The 15,640-nt window shown below is 33.0% G+C and overlaps 1 protein-coding gene across 3 annotated transcripts in view; it reads right to left on the bottom strand.

The window, feature by feature from the left end:
• The window catches only part of LOC126756875 (uncharacterized), a 375,204-nt gene that overhangs the window by 151,198 nt on the left and 208,366 nt on the right, over positions 1–15,640 (bottom strand). For all 3 annotated transcript variants that reach the window (XM_050470358.1, XM_050470359.1, XM_050470360.1), the window contains one exon: positions 1,617–1,669. The gene's annotated coding sequence lies outside the window, so the exon portion shown is untranslated. The remainder of the gene's footprint in view (positions 1–1,616; positions 1,670–15,640) is intronic.

Raw genomic sequence — 15,640 nt, 5'->3', positions numbered from 1 at the left:
GAGTTTTACACACACAACTCACTGGCGTCATTTAGAATGAATAAAATTACAAAAAAATCTGATTACACACACAGCTTTATATAAAAGTATTTATAGGAGTATTTGAAACATAAAACCTGCTTGCAGCGAAATTTCAACACCTAATTAGAATACCAAAAATTGCCTGAAATATAACAGTGACGTCAATGGACAGTTAATTGCAGCTATATTTTTAGGTTATAAATACGCACTCACAGTTAATTTTAGGCCTTGAATATTGAATTTGATGAAACTCAGCGCAATTTACTGCGACAAAAATAGGAATTTTCGATTTTCGTTAATTATTATGTGAGAATTAAGTCATTGGCGCCAAGTGAACATTTCAGATTTGAAATTGGAAAATTTATTACGCATTTATGCACTTTCAACTTGGCGTATCCTCGATTGTGGCACGTTTTGCTCCGGTTAAGTTGCGCTTATAAATACTTATGTATGTCAGCGTTTTATTGCGCTCCCGCAATTGTGACTAATGACTGGCGTCTGCTTGAGTCAGCTCATTCTGCTGCTGTCCTTCCCTCAAATAAGAACAAGAAAAAGAACAAGAACGATAAAAACAAACTTAATTTTAAATTTTGTGTTTATTTCGTGCTTTTATTAACTTCGAATTTTCATTGCACGCTTTCTTTGCTGTGATTTCAAGCAGTTGCTTGCTTTGTAATTTGTCATTTTGGGTCTCTTTCTCTAAATTTTCCCTTCTAATTGCTCTTTTTCTAAATTTTTTCCTTCTAATTGCCGAAATAACAGCGCGCGTGTTGTTTTGGCTATAATGAGGGAGAGCTTTCTTAGTTGGCACAACATTTTTCGCAGCTAATTAACTTGTGATTTTAGAGAACTTAATTAGTTCTTTCCGCTCTTTGGGCGCTTACTTAAGAAAAAAGATAAATAAAGGGTACTGAGAGTGAAAGAAAAATGAGACAAGAGACACTGTGTGATTTCTGTTGTTAATTATAGTGAGTAACTTCTTAGAATCGAGCGACGAAAGCGTGGAAAATAGATCAGAGGTAAACTATAGTTCAAAAGAGAAAGAAAAATAGTAGGAAATATACTAAAGAGAGAGAGAAGTAGTGAAAATATTGTGTAGTCGAAAAAGTCTATTCGTATTTTGGCAAGAGATTTCGTATATCTGCAGTGCTACCAATCACGTTGCGTCATACTATATAGTGTTGGAAAGGGGAGATTTTAAGCTTCATTCAACCAAAAAAAAATTAATTAATTTCGGGGAGTTACAGCTGTTCAAAAATGAGTGAAAATAGTGAAGCAATTTGCTATGTTTTGAAATGTTTGCATAAAAAAGAGAAGAATTCAAAGAGTTGAAGGTTGATTAGAAATACGAAAAAACCCAAAATATACCAAAACGATAAATTTAAATAGATTTTATATCAGTCACTAGCTTTAAACCCAAAAATCATGTCTCCGTGTTCAAAAATTATTATCGATAATTTTACACATCGGAAACCAAGTTTAACGAACAGCTTCAAATACTCGTAAATTCCATTAAAATTACTCAAATCACAATCATCTTATCATATAACTGAGATGCATTAAATTTCTACCTAGAAAATTTGATTTCAACTCACCATTTTGCTTTATTGTTAAACCGCAAATCGTGTTAATCGAATTTTCCGTAATTCTGAAAATCAAAACACAAAGTAAATTTTAAATTAGTATGAGTACCATATGTAATTATTCAATTAAATTTATTATGTCTATATATAGTACAAGTATTAACGGTCCCATTAAATATTCAATAAATGCGCTCACACATCACTAATCCACTAATACTTATGCATATGCATACGAGTGTATGCAATTAGGTATTGTTGACGTTAGCAGATATAAATCGAGTGAACTTATTGCACAATTGTCATAACAAATGCAAATGCTGTAAGTAATTAAGTAGTTGAGGCGAATTGAATTTGCAATTAAATTGTTTAAATTTGTTGGATTGAAAGTGTTTGTCGAGTGGCTTTTCAATGTGTTTCTCTGATTTAAGGGATAAGTTTTATGGGCAAGCAAGCTGATAGCGTGATTGCGTTGTCAGGGGGGGCAAAGTTGACAAGATTTATGGTGAATAATAAAACGACAATGTGTTTTGAATTGCAATGACACGAATAATAATGGTAATTGGAATGGTGATTGTAATTGTAATTGTGATAGACCAGTAGAAGTAATAATAATTTTAGTTGTGAGACTAAGAAGTAAAAGATTTAAGATACATGTGGTAATAATGGTATTGGTAATTTAAGAAGTAATTGTAATAATTATAATAGTAGATTAGAAATGATAAAGTTAATTAAAATTTGAAAAATTGTTATTATCCATTTTGGCAGTAATAAATAAAGTAATTGTAATTGTGGTGGTAATGGTACTGATAATGGTAATGGTAATCGTAATTTATAGAACAAGGATGATGCTTATTGCAATATTATCTCAAGTTATTTTAATTGTAATAATAATAGTCTCGTAAGAAGTAAAACAAAGAAAATGGGGGTAGTAATGGTATTAGTAATTTTAATAATAATTGTAAATGTAATTACAGAAGAAATGATAGTGGTAGTTATAATCTGAATAAGTGTGATAATCAATTTTGGCAGTAAGAAATAAAGTAATTGTAATTGTAGTGGTAATGGTACTGATAATGGTAATGGTAATCGTAATTTATAGAACAAGGATGATGCTTTTTGCAATATTAGCTCTAGTTATTTTAATTGTAATTATAATAGTCTCGTAAAAAATAAGACAAAAGTAATGGGGTAGTAATGGTATTAGTAATTGTAAATATAGTCACAGAAGAAATTGTAATGGTAGTTATAATCTGAATAAGTGTGATAATCAATTTTGGCAGTAAGTAAATAAAGTAATTGTAATTGTAGTGGTAATGGTACTGATAATGGTAATGATAATCGTAATTTATAGAACCTAGATGATGCTTAATGCAACATTAGCAATAGATATGATAATTGTAATTTTAATGTATGATATAACATTTCTTAACAGTAATAAAGTAGGTAATGGTAATCAAAATACCTAATACAAGCAAGTTTTTATTGTAACATTGGCTATAGTTATTGTAATTGTAACTCTAATAGGCACGTAATAAGTAAAAGAAAAGTAATGGTGCTAAAATGGCATTAGTAATTTTATTAGTAATTGTAAATATAATTACAGAAGAAATGTAAATGGTACTTGTAATTTCAATCTACGTGTCAATAGTTTTTAGCAGTTATAAATAAAGTAATTGTAATTGTGGTGGTAATGGTACTGATAATTGTAATGGTAATTTTAATTCCCAGAACAAGCGTGTTGCTTATTGCAACATTAGCAGTAGTTATTGCGATTGCAATGTAAAAATGGGGTTCGTATGTATATAAAATATAAATAAATTTAAAAGTAATTGTAATTATAATATAATTGCATTAGAAGATATAATGATAATTCTGATTTTAATGTACGTAATATGCATTTTTAGCAGCAATAAAGTAAGTAATGGTAATTTTGATAGTATTGGTATTGGTAATTGTAATGGTAATTCGAATACCTAAAGCACGCATGTTTTTTAAATGTAATATTGGCTATAGTTACTGTAATTGTAATTGAAAAAAAAAACTTTCAACAAGTGAAAGAAAGATAATTGTAGTTGGATTGGTATTGGTAATTTGGATAGTAATGGCAATTGCCGTACTAATGGTATTTAATAGTAATTTTGTTTGTAATTACAGTAGAAATCATTTGATATATCTTATAATATATGCTAGTAATGATAAATAAATCAATGGTAATAAGGGTAGTAATGGTATAATGGTAATAGTAATGGTAATCATAATACCTAGAACAAACATGTTGTTTAACGTAAAATAATATTAAATATATTACTATTAAGTTTATATACTAAAGAGTACTTGTAATTAAAATACATAATAAATATACTCCAATTATCGGTAATGTTAAATTAAATAAATTATAATAGCACTTTTATAGCATAATTACAGATACCACAATAAGTAGTACAGAAATAGAAGTTAAAATAAAATGCTTATAGTAGCACTCTAATGGAAATACTAATCGTGATAGTTGATTACATGATAACTTTAGCTCAGTAGGAGAAGTAATGATAAATTTAGCTCAATAGGAGAGATAAAGAATTGCAATCAAAGTTGTGCTATTGCCAAAATTATAATCATGAAAGTATCTCAAACTCAAAGATGAGTGGCTTCTTTACAGTAGTCGAAAAATGTATCTTATATTTAGGTCGTCACGTAATGATTACAAGATTGTGCCTAATATTGGGTTTCATTTGGTACCCGCAGTGAAGCTAGGTAGGAAGGAAGCATAAAGCGATGTATCTTAAACTGGAAAACAATTATTAAATTCACGCTTAATATATGCTAATGTACTTATTTAGTATAAATTCCTTACTAAATTTCACTGTTTTAACTAATTATAAGGTTAACAATTAGTTGTAAAAATAATACTGTCAGCGGAGAGTATGTATATTCAACCAGTTTATCAGACACCTCTGAAATTAATCAAACTTTAACGCAACAATTTGAATTAGACGTAGTCGCGTCTTTATTTATTTACATATGTATGTACATACATATATGTATATACAGATATATATTTGTTTCGAGGAATGTTCAAGTGATTTTACATTATATAGCGACTTGCATAAACGATGAAGGGTTATCAGTAAGACTAATAAGTTTATATTAATACTTTCTAAATATTTATTTAATCAGCATACTACCATATAGGTTTATATTTTCACCCACACACTAATCATCAACAATGTTAGAGGGCAAAGCTCACGAGTGGTTTTAGAATATTATCAGTTCCAAAAATTAGTCAGCGAACAAAGCGAGGTTATCAGTTCAGTGTCAAGCCACTTTGTTTTCAAAATATTGTCTGTAGCGTTTCATTTATTGTGCAACTGTATGATCTTTATATAATTAAATACAAAACTGAAGTATTAATTATATCAGGTAACATTTTCAGCTGATTGTTTTAAATACCTTGTAGCCGCGCATTAATTGTTTGGTGTTTGGTAAATGACACTTGATGCAAATTGCACATTTAATGTGTTAAATATTTCATTTAACATGACAAAGTGATGATTATTTGTGTGCCGACTGCAAGAGTTCTTTTGCAATTAAAATGTGGCATGCCACAAAAGCACCGTATGCAATTATTTGCATGTTAAACGAGTACGACGATGGAAATTAATAATAATGGTGGAGAAGCCAGTAACGGGAATTGATATTTGCTGTTTAAGCTTTGGAGTTTTATATTGAAAATAAATTTAAAAAGATATAAAATTAAATCAGTATTGGTTGGAGATAAGTTGCAATTTGGTTGTAAGCGCCAGTATGTACTCACCCAAAGAATTAAACGGGACTGAGATTAGTATCTTATTATAGAGCCGTTAAACATTTGATAAATTATATCAGGAAAGGAGTTAGCCTTTGATCGGCTACAAAGCCAAGTTCATTTTCATTACGTACTACCTATCGTCGTATCATCTGATCAAGGTCATCTAATAGTATAAAGTTTAAAGGACAGAATTTCATTCAATTTAAATATATTTCTGAGTGAAAGTTCACATTATTGGAGAAGTAAAATTAATAGAAATCAGAGACACAACTTGGTCGAGAAATAAAAAACAACCATATAATTTTATATACATAGGTAACTTGGACTATTGCGTCGTAGAGGCTACTCCTAGTGGCTGTTGCTCTACCAACAAGAAATATATGAATGGGGGAAGTCGCTGAAGAAAATACGTTCTGAGTTTTCTCACCGATGTGTCGAAGTTAGAAGGTAATGTTGCGGGGAGAGATTTCTCTAAGAAGCTCTCCGCCAAGCTTAGCTTTAGTGTGCTGAACCGGAGAAATCGCTGGAGAAGAAACATAGAGAGTTCTTCACCATTTCGATCAAAGGTAGAAAGCAAAATTGGTGTAAATGTTTTCTGTAAAGAGCTTTCCGTCAAGCTTAGTTTTAATCTACCAAACACTGCGCAATTCTAGGAATTTTTCCTGGACCCTTTCAATTGGGCATTCATGTGGTTGGGCTAAAAATCTATCGCATGCAAATTGTAAAAATTGTAAGAAAGAAAGAGAATTGGAAACATACAGGCACTTTCAACTCCATTGTCCAGCTTTTCAAGGACTGAAGTTAAAACATCGCAACAGTTATTCCTTCAGCAAACCAGGTGATATAACTGAAACGAACATTAACGGCTTCAAAAAATTTAGGATAAGCACAATGATTTGACGATTCATAAGGGTCTTTATGATCAGTTATATAGGAATCTTAGGTAGCACAACAGACTAGCATTATAAGCTGTTCAACTGAAAGCCTTGTCTGAACCAATCTTTTAACCTAAACTAACCTCATATAGAAAAGCAAAAATAAGACTCAACTTCTTTTAAAAATATATTTTTCTCGATATTATTAGATAACTGCTGACTTCGCAATTAATTACCATATTCTGGCTAACTAACTTCGAAATTTGTACTTCTACCTAATTACACTTAACTTTCGTCAAGTGAAACGAGCGCACTCTCATCAGAAGCAGCTAAAATCATAATTTCGTATTTAATACCATTTTCTGGGTATGTTCATGGAATTGGGCTACATTCCGCCAGCATGCTTTCCACCAGCAACTGCGCAGCAATCCAGCTAAGTTCCTCAATACGAAATCAAATCAATTTGCAACCACTTATTGGTGCAGCATTTGGCTACTGCATTCCACCTGAGCTCACACGTTGTTCCTTTCGTTTGCTTGCACCGAGTTTCTGACTGTGCTAACGAGTCACTCTAAGCGCTTTTGCAGCGGTTGAGGTCTCCATATTTGCAGTTTGCACATAATTGATTAGCTGATTAAATTGCAATTGGCAAACTGCACGCTGAGAAATCAAGCTGGCATGCAGCGCTTAGCTAATCGTATAACTGTAGATTAGCTGAAATTTGTATGCCAATTAGAGTGATTATAGGAATTGATGAAAACGCACTCCAAACTACTTAAGTTGATGAAATTTTTGGTTATTTTTGAGGAGTATGCTTTGACAGCAGAAGCTGGTATAAGAAAGAAAGGTTTTGTTACTTTTTTTTCATATTTTAAGCAGTGGCTATATACATTAGCGTGAAGTTTGTTTTGAAAAAGTGGTAATAAGTTAATTCGGCGAAAGCTTGTCTCAAGCAAGTCGCCCATCTATCTCTGTTAAGACGATAACATGGAAAAATTTAAGAAACAGTACTTCAAAATCATCATGTTTACAGTAGAGAGAAAGCAGCGGCTCTCAAAATATTTTATGGATCGAGTCAACACATTTTGAATAATATTTTGGTTAATGTTTTGGTTAATTTTGTGGATAAAGTTTTTGTTAATTTTTTGGTTAATGTTTCAAGTATGAAGCGTGTGAATGCTAAGCTGGAATCGAGTAGAGGTCGTAAAAGCGATGCCAACCGATATAGGTGGAGTCTTTTCATTCATGAAACAAAACATTTGTGTGTACGAGACATGGGTTTAGCATATAACGTCGAAACTAGTCAACAATTTAGCGAATGGTACTCCAAAACTGATCTGTAACCGAAACAAAATATTGCTAAAAAGACTTAAGGCAGCAAAATCAGATATAGAAAATTTGTTTTAGCGTTTAGATCGTTATATGGGCTTAAAAGTAGCATATTTTGACGGCGATAATATAAAAATACGTAAAATGGAATCGAAATTGCCAGTCCGGATCAATTTTGATATAGTAGCGTATTAGGTTTATACACGAAATATCGCCTACTGAATCTTAAATTTATAATGGGTTTTTGAAGGATATTTAATAATATATAATATTCCAAAAAGTGCCATGAATTCTTGAAATGTAGACTTTTGCATGTCACTCATACGCCATGCGGACCATATAAAAATATATGAGAGTTAAGCATATAAAAAACAGCTGGCACAGCCAAAATAGCACAAAATATTAATGGAAATGAAAGTGAAGTAAATAAAGCAATTTAAACACCGCAAGCCAAACAAACAAAGTGCTTAATTTCAATTTCACTTTTACAGCACAAAGGTGGTCAGTTGAGACGAAAAGAAAAAACTAGAATAATAATTAAATGAAATATTAAAAAAAAAACATATGCATAAAGCAAAAAAACATTAAAAAAAATAATGGAATATAATGCTAAAAGAAGTTTTCAATTTCACAAAGTAGCGCTGAGCCAACAACAAAACAATGCAATAGTTTACGGCAAACAAATAATAAACGCACACACACACACGCAAACAAAGGGAAAAGTCTGTACAGCTGCTACGAGAAGGATGACCGTATGCAATATTAAAATGTCAGTCACGTGATAAGATGTAATGTGTTCCGCGCTATGTTGCGACGCTTTTGAGTGTCTCTTATGGTCGCCGCACCGAGGGGGCCATTAAGCCGAATGGCAAGGAGACGTAGGCAAGCCAACAACAATAATGGAAACTACTGCCGCCACTACTACGCTATATGACTATTATAATAAAAAGGTTGTATAGTGCGTGCGTGTGTGTGTGAGTGCGGCAGAAGGACCGCCAGCATAATGCAAATGGGACAAAGTGGCAAATGCCGTTAAAGGGAATAATGTGTGCACACATTTTAATATATTCATGTGTGTGTGGGCATGCTGGTCTCCACACGCCAGTTGCAGCGACGGACAGCTGAAACAGTAATATACAAATAAAATAAAAATCAAATGATATAAAATAAAATGGCGTATGATAAAATTAAAAAAACAAAAACGGATGGTCACACTTGTGTTGGCTAAAGTGACATTTGGAGTTGCGTCATGCCAGTCAGTGACTGACAGGCGGCAGCTGAAGTAACGGTAATGGCAGCTCAAGCTAGCGATAACAGTTACGAAAAATTAAAATGAAATAAAACAATTTTTAAACAAAAACAACAATAATAGCAGCCGCATGCTGGCACTGCGGTTTGGTGTTTGCGACCAACTATTCCGGCTATCAACCAGTGGCAAACGACAAACGACACAATGTGCTGCTGACCCAGTTTTTAATGGTGTTACAAAAAGGGAAAAGTAAAAAGGCGATGTGGTCGACCGCTGCGTAGGGCGGCAATGCGCATTAAGTGTACGAGTTTACAAGTGACACACTAAGCACTGCCCTGCAGGGAAATACACGGCAATCAATAGTAATGTATTTAGAGCTAAATTAGTTTCTTCTAAATAGGCTAGAATTCAATATACCAATAAAAATAAATATGTTGTCTCTGAAGAGAAAATACCATTTTATCATGTCTTCAGTTCCATTGAGTCACTTTATGTTTCCTGGAATTTTATTGTACCGAATTTCGGTACTTTTATTCTACGTACTATTAGTTAAGTAAGGTTAAAGGCAATATTTACGCACTTTATATTTTTAAAAAAATGTGTACCGAAACATGGTACTTTATTCGGTACCGAATTATGATACTTTAATTTTACCTAAATTAAGTAATATTTAAAGCGATTTGTATGCACTTTATATATTAGTAAGTTTTCTTGTACCGAATTACGGTAACTTTTTTCCTACATTGAATAAAATAAATTTCAAAATAATTTGTACGCAATTCATATTCTGGTAAATTTTTTTCTATCTAATCACGGTACTATAATTCGTAATATAATGCAGCTTTTTTAGTATATGTACATATGTACCTAAATTAAACAATTTCCACATTAACGTTGAAGCACTTTATACTTTGTTAATAGTCTTTCTTCCAAAACACGTTTCTCTAATTTCAAAGTGATTCGTGCGCTCTTTATATTTCAGTAAGTGTTTTGTAATGAATAGCAGTACTTTTATTCGTATCGAATTACGGTATTTTGTTTACCTACATTCAATGAAGTGATTTTCAAAATAATTTGTACACACTTTATATTCTGGTAATTTTTTTTCTACCGAATTACGGTACTCTAATTCGAATTGAATTGTAACATTTTTAAGTTACCTAAACTAAGTTATTTTCAATGCGTTGTTTAGGTACTTTATACTTTTCTACCACATCAAGGTCCTCTAATTTGTACCGAATTACGGTACTCTTAGTATACCTATTTTCGGTACAATTAAAATTATCTTCCGCATTTATAAAAAGCAACTGATTTCCTTATTTTGGCATCTTTTATATATTTTAATAATAAAATAAATAAGAGTGCTGCCACTTAGGGCTCAATTAAGGCCATAACTTTGTTTGAATTTTAATTTTAATAAGATAAAGTATGAAAGGGACAAAGTTGTCAAAAGGCCCTCTGAGGTACAATATTAGCTTGTTTTAAATTATTTTCTTTGAATTTCTCATACTTTATCGCCAGCTGTAAAACGAAGTATGTATAACTAAATTTGTTGTATTAATTTGTCGAAATCATGAATTTTCTGCAGGGCATTAACAAAAGCAAGAAACGAAAATAACAAAAACAGAAAAACCTCTGGGAACTTAACTTAATTCAGGATATACGCGGCGTATACGTAACTTTCGCTGTATGGGGTGTGTTATATCCGTAAACAAGCATTGGAATGTGTATGTAAGTCTTTTTATCATGTATATGTATGTATAAGCACGATTATATGTATGTATGTATTTTATAATATATTCCAATATATATGTAAGACTGTAAAATGGATGTGTATCTATACAAGCGCTCATTGTTTGTACGCAACTTCCCGTTCGACGCATTATCCCAAAGCGCCGCTCAGCGTTGAATTATCTGTATGAATATTTTAAGCATATGCAAATTTCTTTATTGTTTTTCTTATGCCTTTTAAACTTTTTCCCCAACTTTTTTGTGTTTTTTTTTTTTTTTTGTACACACATTTCCCCAGTTGAAGCCACTGGAGTGTCATTTCAACGAAATTGTTCAGCCGCAGCTGCGTTTATGCAAAGCAAGTAATGATGGAGGAAATTAAGCAAGAAAAGGGGGAGATCTTTATAATGCAGAGCATAAAATTAAATAGAATTAAACAATTTGCAAATTTTGTTAAGCAAATATTTTGAAAGCGAACTTAATTAAAAGTCGTTTGAGAACTCAGCGCATTCTTACAAGAAATATATATGGCTATAGAAATAAAAATATCTAAGTCTAGGGTAGAAATAATTATTATTTAATATTTAATAGCAAACAATTGTGAAATTAAATCAGTAAATCCGCTTTAACTCAAGGCTTACTCGGCACTGACTCTTTCATTTATTTATGGATTATTTATTATGGCAAAATATGGTTGTCAATGCAAAATGTTTAAGCACACACACATTAAGCATTTATCTAGGACACTCGACTGTCACATTATTTTGCACATACACACACACATACGCTTGCGCCACACATCAACTGCCAGCTACATTTGCTACACACACACTTACTCTTTGTCAGTACATGTGGGTGGACACCAGCGCCACATAAACAATTGAGTGAATATTTAAATTTGTCAGCCGTCACAACACTTCGACAATGCTTTTGCAGAGCATTTGACAATTGCAAAAACAATACCATTGACAAAAGCTGTCACGGGCAGACACTTTCATGAGAGACAATTGAACGCTGAATGACAATGGCATTAAAGCAATGAGCTTTATCAATAATCAAATGAAATGCAAAATGTCACAGCACATTGAAATTATATTATAACAACAATAACAACAACAATAATGCAAGCATAAATCAGAGATTTTCATTGAAAATATTGAAATAATTCTCGAAAAGAGCAACAACTGTTGGTAATAACATGACAAAAACTTAACTTCGACAGCACCGAGGCTTTAATACCCATCACAGCTGAATTTTTTATAGCAGAAAAGTGAAGAAGCGAGATTTCTTGCAGATCGTATCGTTAACTGAACAAGTTTTCTTTACAAAAATTTGATTTTAATGCGTCAATTTGTATGGTAGCTATATGCTATGGTGGTCCAATCTGAATTAAATTTTAGAAGTTTGTGGATTGGAAAGCAATCTATGCCAAATTTTTTTCAGATATCTTGTCAAACACAAAAGTTTTCCTAATAAGAGCTGGATTTTGATCGATTAGTTTGTATGCCAACTATATTTTAGAGTCAACCGTTCAAAATAATTTTCTCAGAGATTATAGCGTTGCACTCGAAAATAAGATGTGCCGAATTTGGCCAAGGTATCTTGTCAAGTATAAAAGTTTTTCTTACAAAAATTAGTTTTTTCTCGTCAGTTTGTATGACAACTATACGTTAAAGTGAACCGATTCGAACAATTTTCTCTAAGATTATAGCGTTGATCTGGAAAATAAGATATGCCAAATTTGGTGATGGTATGTCGTCAATTAAACAAGCTTTCCATACAAAAACATGATTTTGATCGGTCAGTTTGTATGGCAGCTATATGCTATAGTGATCCAATATCGGTGGCGCCGACAAATGAGGCGACTCTTGGAAAGAAAACGATGTATGCCAAATTTCATATAAATATCTCTAAAACTGTGGGACAGACCGACATAGCTAAATCCATTCAATTCCTCACGTTGATCAATTTTTCACTTGTATATACTTTATATGTTTCCTTTCTGGTTGTTAAAAGCTTTTCTGTACAGGATATACATTTCTAAAATATTTATATGTCCAAATGTGTGCATGAAAACAGCAGTTTTATTCATAATAATCTTTATTTCTGCCGGCATTATGCTGCATTGTTTATGCCAACTTCTTTAGCTGTTTGTTGGTTTTATTATTGTATTTCATTTTTATATTTGCTTCCTTAATTAAATTTATCTTTGCATTTTAATTAAATGTTTGTCAACCTGTTTTTGCACATCATTCATATGAGCAAACACACACACACACATATATACATATGCGTAGCGGTATATTATCGTATGTAGGTTCATTAGTTCCTTTGTGTCTATGACACATATTCATAGCACGCAAGTTTTAATTAAAACTACACAGTTCACATACATACAGACACATACACACATATAAATACCGTACTCACGCACAGGTGTTTTTTGCCAGCGGTGACACGTTTATGAACTGTCTGCGTGTTAATTGTCAAATGACACGCATACGCCATGGTGTACCCGCAAAACCGCCCACCAATCAACTTAAGACCGAAACACTCGCGCGCGCACACACACACATTTATGTGAATATGTGCGCATCAGCATTGGCTGTGACATTTATTTGCTGCGAAATTATAAATTGCGAAAGTTTGTCAGCGCGTCCGTAGGCAAGCGGTGGAGGCAGCGCTGGCGTTAGCATGGCCCAAGTGGCCGTCAATGAAAGGCGTGTAGTGTAATTGATTTGATAATAATAAATTCCGCTAATATGTCATTAGCTGGAGTGTGAGTTAGATAGCAGCGTGCTGATAAGCAAGTGCATGATTCGTGCGTTCAGGTAATCGCGAATGGTTTTTGCTTGCGGAAATAAATGACGGTGCATGGTATGTGATATATATGAGAAGAAAATATATACAAGTATATACAGTTGTTATATATGTGCATAAAAGAAGCTCTCTTAACGGTAAATAAATTTAGGAATTGGAAAAAAAATGTTGGCGTGTTTGAAGACCTTATTAATTCAGTTTTTTAACCATACACATTCTGGAGTGCACGATGAGCCGGAGTTAAAGCGTAAATTCTGACCCGAAAAGGCTTTTTAAAATATTGTGTTTAAATATTAGGAAAATAAAAATGTTTTTTGTAATAAATAAAGCACAAATACTATAACACAGCATCATCTCTTGCCTTTGCTAATGCTTTACCCATATGAAGCTGCAAATCCAGACAACTTGTCGCACACTAATGAGATTTTAATGTGCGCAACCATCCAATAAAAGACATGCAGATACCTTGGGCAAAAGGGAATATATTAACAAGAAACTGCAAACATATAGACATACATATATCTATATATATATATATATATGTATGTATAATATTTATGGCTATGAAAATCTTCACTTAACTAAAATTTATTAATACTAAAGAGCTGCTTACACATACATATATATGTATGTATATATTAGGGTGTTCATTACTTTTGAGTAAAACAAGGAGCTAGGAAAACAGTTAGTATCTGTGGCATATTTTTTTAGGACAAAAACTGAAATTTTTGGTTTTTATGGTATTTGCAACAGCTACGTCGAATATGTTGAGAAAATGGACAAAACTGGTATATAAGTACCGAAGGTATGAATACGTCTGTACAAGAAACCTTTACAATGATTAAAACGTTATGATTTGATATTCTGATATTATATACTTAAAAATTTGCTAAGTCGTTCAAACATATATGAAATGTGAAAAAATCAACTCAATCATAACCCCAAACCCGTCTTCTATTGCTTTTTAATTATAATATTGAAATAATTTCAGGAGATTTTTTTCCGACCGCTGAACTTTAAATGATGGAGGATGGAGCGATCTGTTGAAGTTCATGCAAGTAAGGAAAGCTCTCTGAGCATCAATCACTTAGGAATGGCCAGAAACGATTCCTTCATATGTGGCTCAAAAAGCTCACTTCTTCCAGCCTTGGACCAAGTATCCTGTCGGTGGCCAAAAAACCTCCATTTGAATGCGAGCTAAATCGAGAAGGCGAAAGAACAAAACAGCTTCGGATGAAATACCCACCTTTTGATTAAGTTATGTTTTCTCTAGACTAGCTAAGGAAGCCAAGCACATTAGACTGGCTGTGAACGAGGACAAGACAATATATTCTGCTGTCATCAAAGAAACTGCCTTTGAAGTCGCGAATTGGTTCTCACGGCACTGTTAACAGTCATAACTTCGAAGTTGTAGATAATTTCGTCCATCTTGGAACCAAAATTAACAAGAATAACTCTTGCCAACATGTGCTGCTTGGGGCTGAGTAGGCAATTGGGAAGTAAAGTCTTCTCTCGACGAACAAAAACTAAACTCTATAAGTCAATCATTATTCCCGTCCTGCTATATGGTGCGGAGGCATGGACGATGACAACATCTGATGAGTCGACGTTATGAGTTTTCGAGAGAAAGGTTTGTGGAAGATTTACCCATTGGCAACGGCGAATACCGCAGTCGATGGAACGATGAGCTGTACGAGATATACAATGACATTGGCATAATTCAGTGAATTAAGAAACACAGCCTATTCTGGCTAGGTCATGTCATCCGAATGGATGGATACACTCCAGCTCTGAAATATATTATATATGATCAATGTAAGGAGCTGAGTGGATTTAGCCATGTCCGTCTGTCCGTCCGTCATATATACGCGAACTAGCCTCACTTTTCCAAATATACATCTCAAATCTTGCACGAACTCTCCTCGCCAAGAAGCTGCTCACTTGTCGGAACATCTAATATTGGTCCGCTATAGCATATAGCTACCATACAAACTCGCCGATTGAACTCAGGTCCTTGTATGGAGAATTTAATGTGACAAGTTTTCTTCACAAAATTTGGCAAAGATTATAAACGAAAGCCTCGCTTCAATATTCAAAGAAATTGTTCAGTTCGGACATCTAAAGCAAATAGTTTCCAGACCGATTCAAATTCAAGTGTTTGTGTGGAACATTTGTTTATTTATGAAAGTTATTCACCTTAGCTTTGGTGCTATCGAAGTTGACGTTT

This window comes from Bactrocera neohumeralis, chromosome 4 (assembly GCF_024586455.1).
Source record: "Bactrocera neohumeralis isolate Rockhampton chromosome 4, APGP_CSIRO_Bneo_wtdbg2-racon-allhic-juicebox.fasta_v2, whole genome shotgun sequence".
Lineage (NCBI taxonomy): Eukaryota > Metazoa > Arthropoda > Insecta > Diptera > Tephritidae > Bactrocera > Bactrocera neohumeralis.
This window is presented reverse-complemented; position numbering and strand designations above follow the sequence as displayed.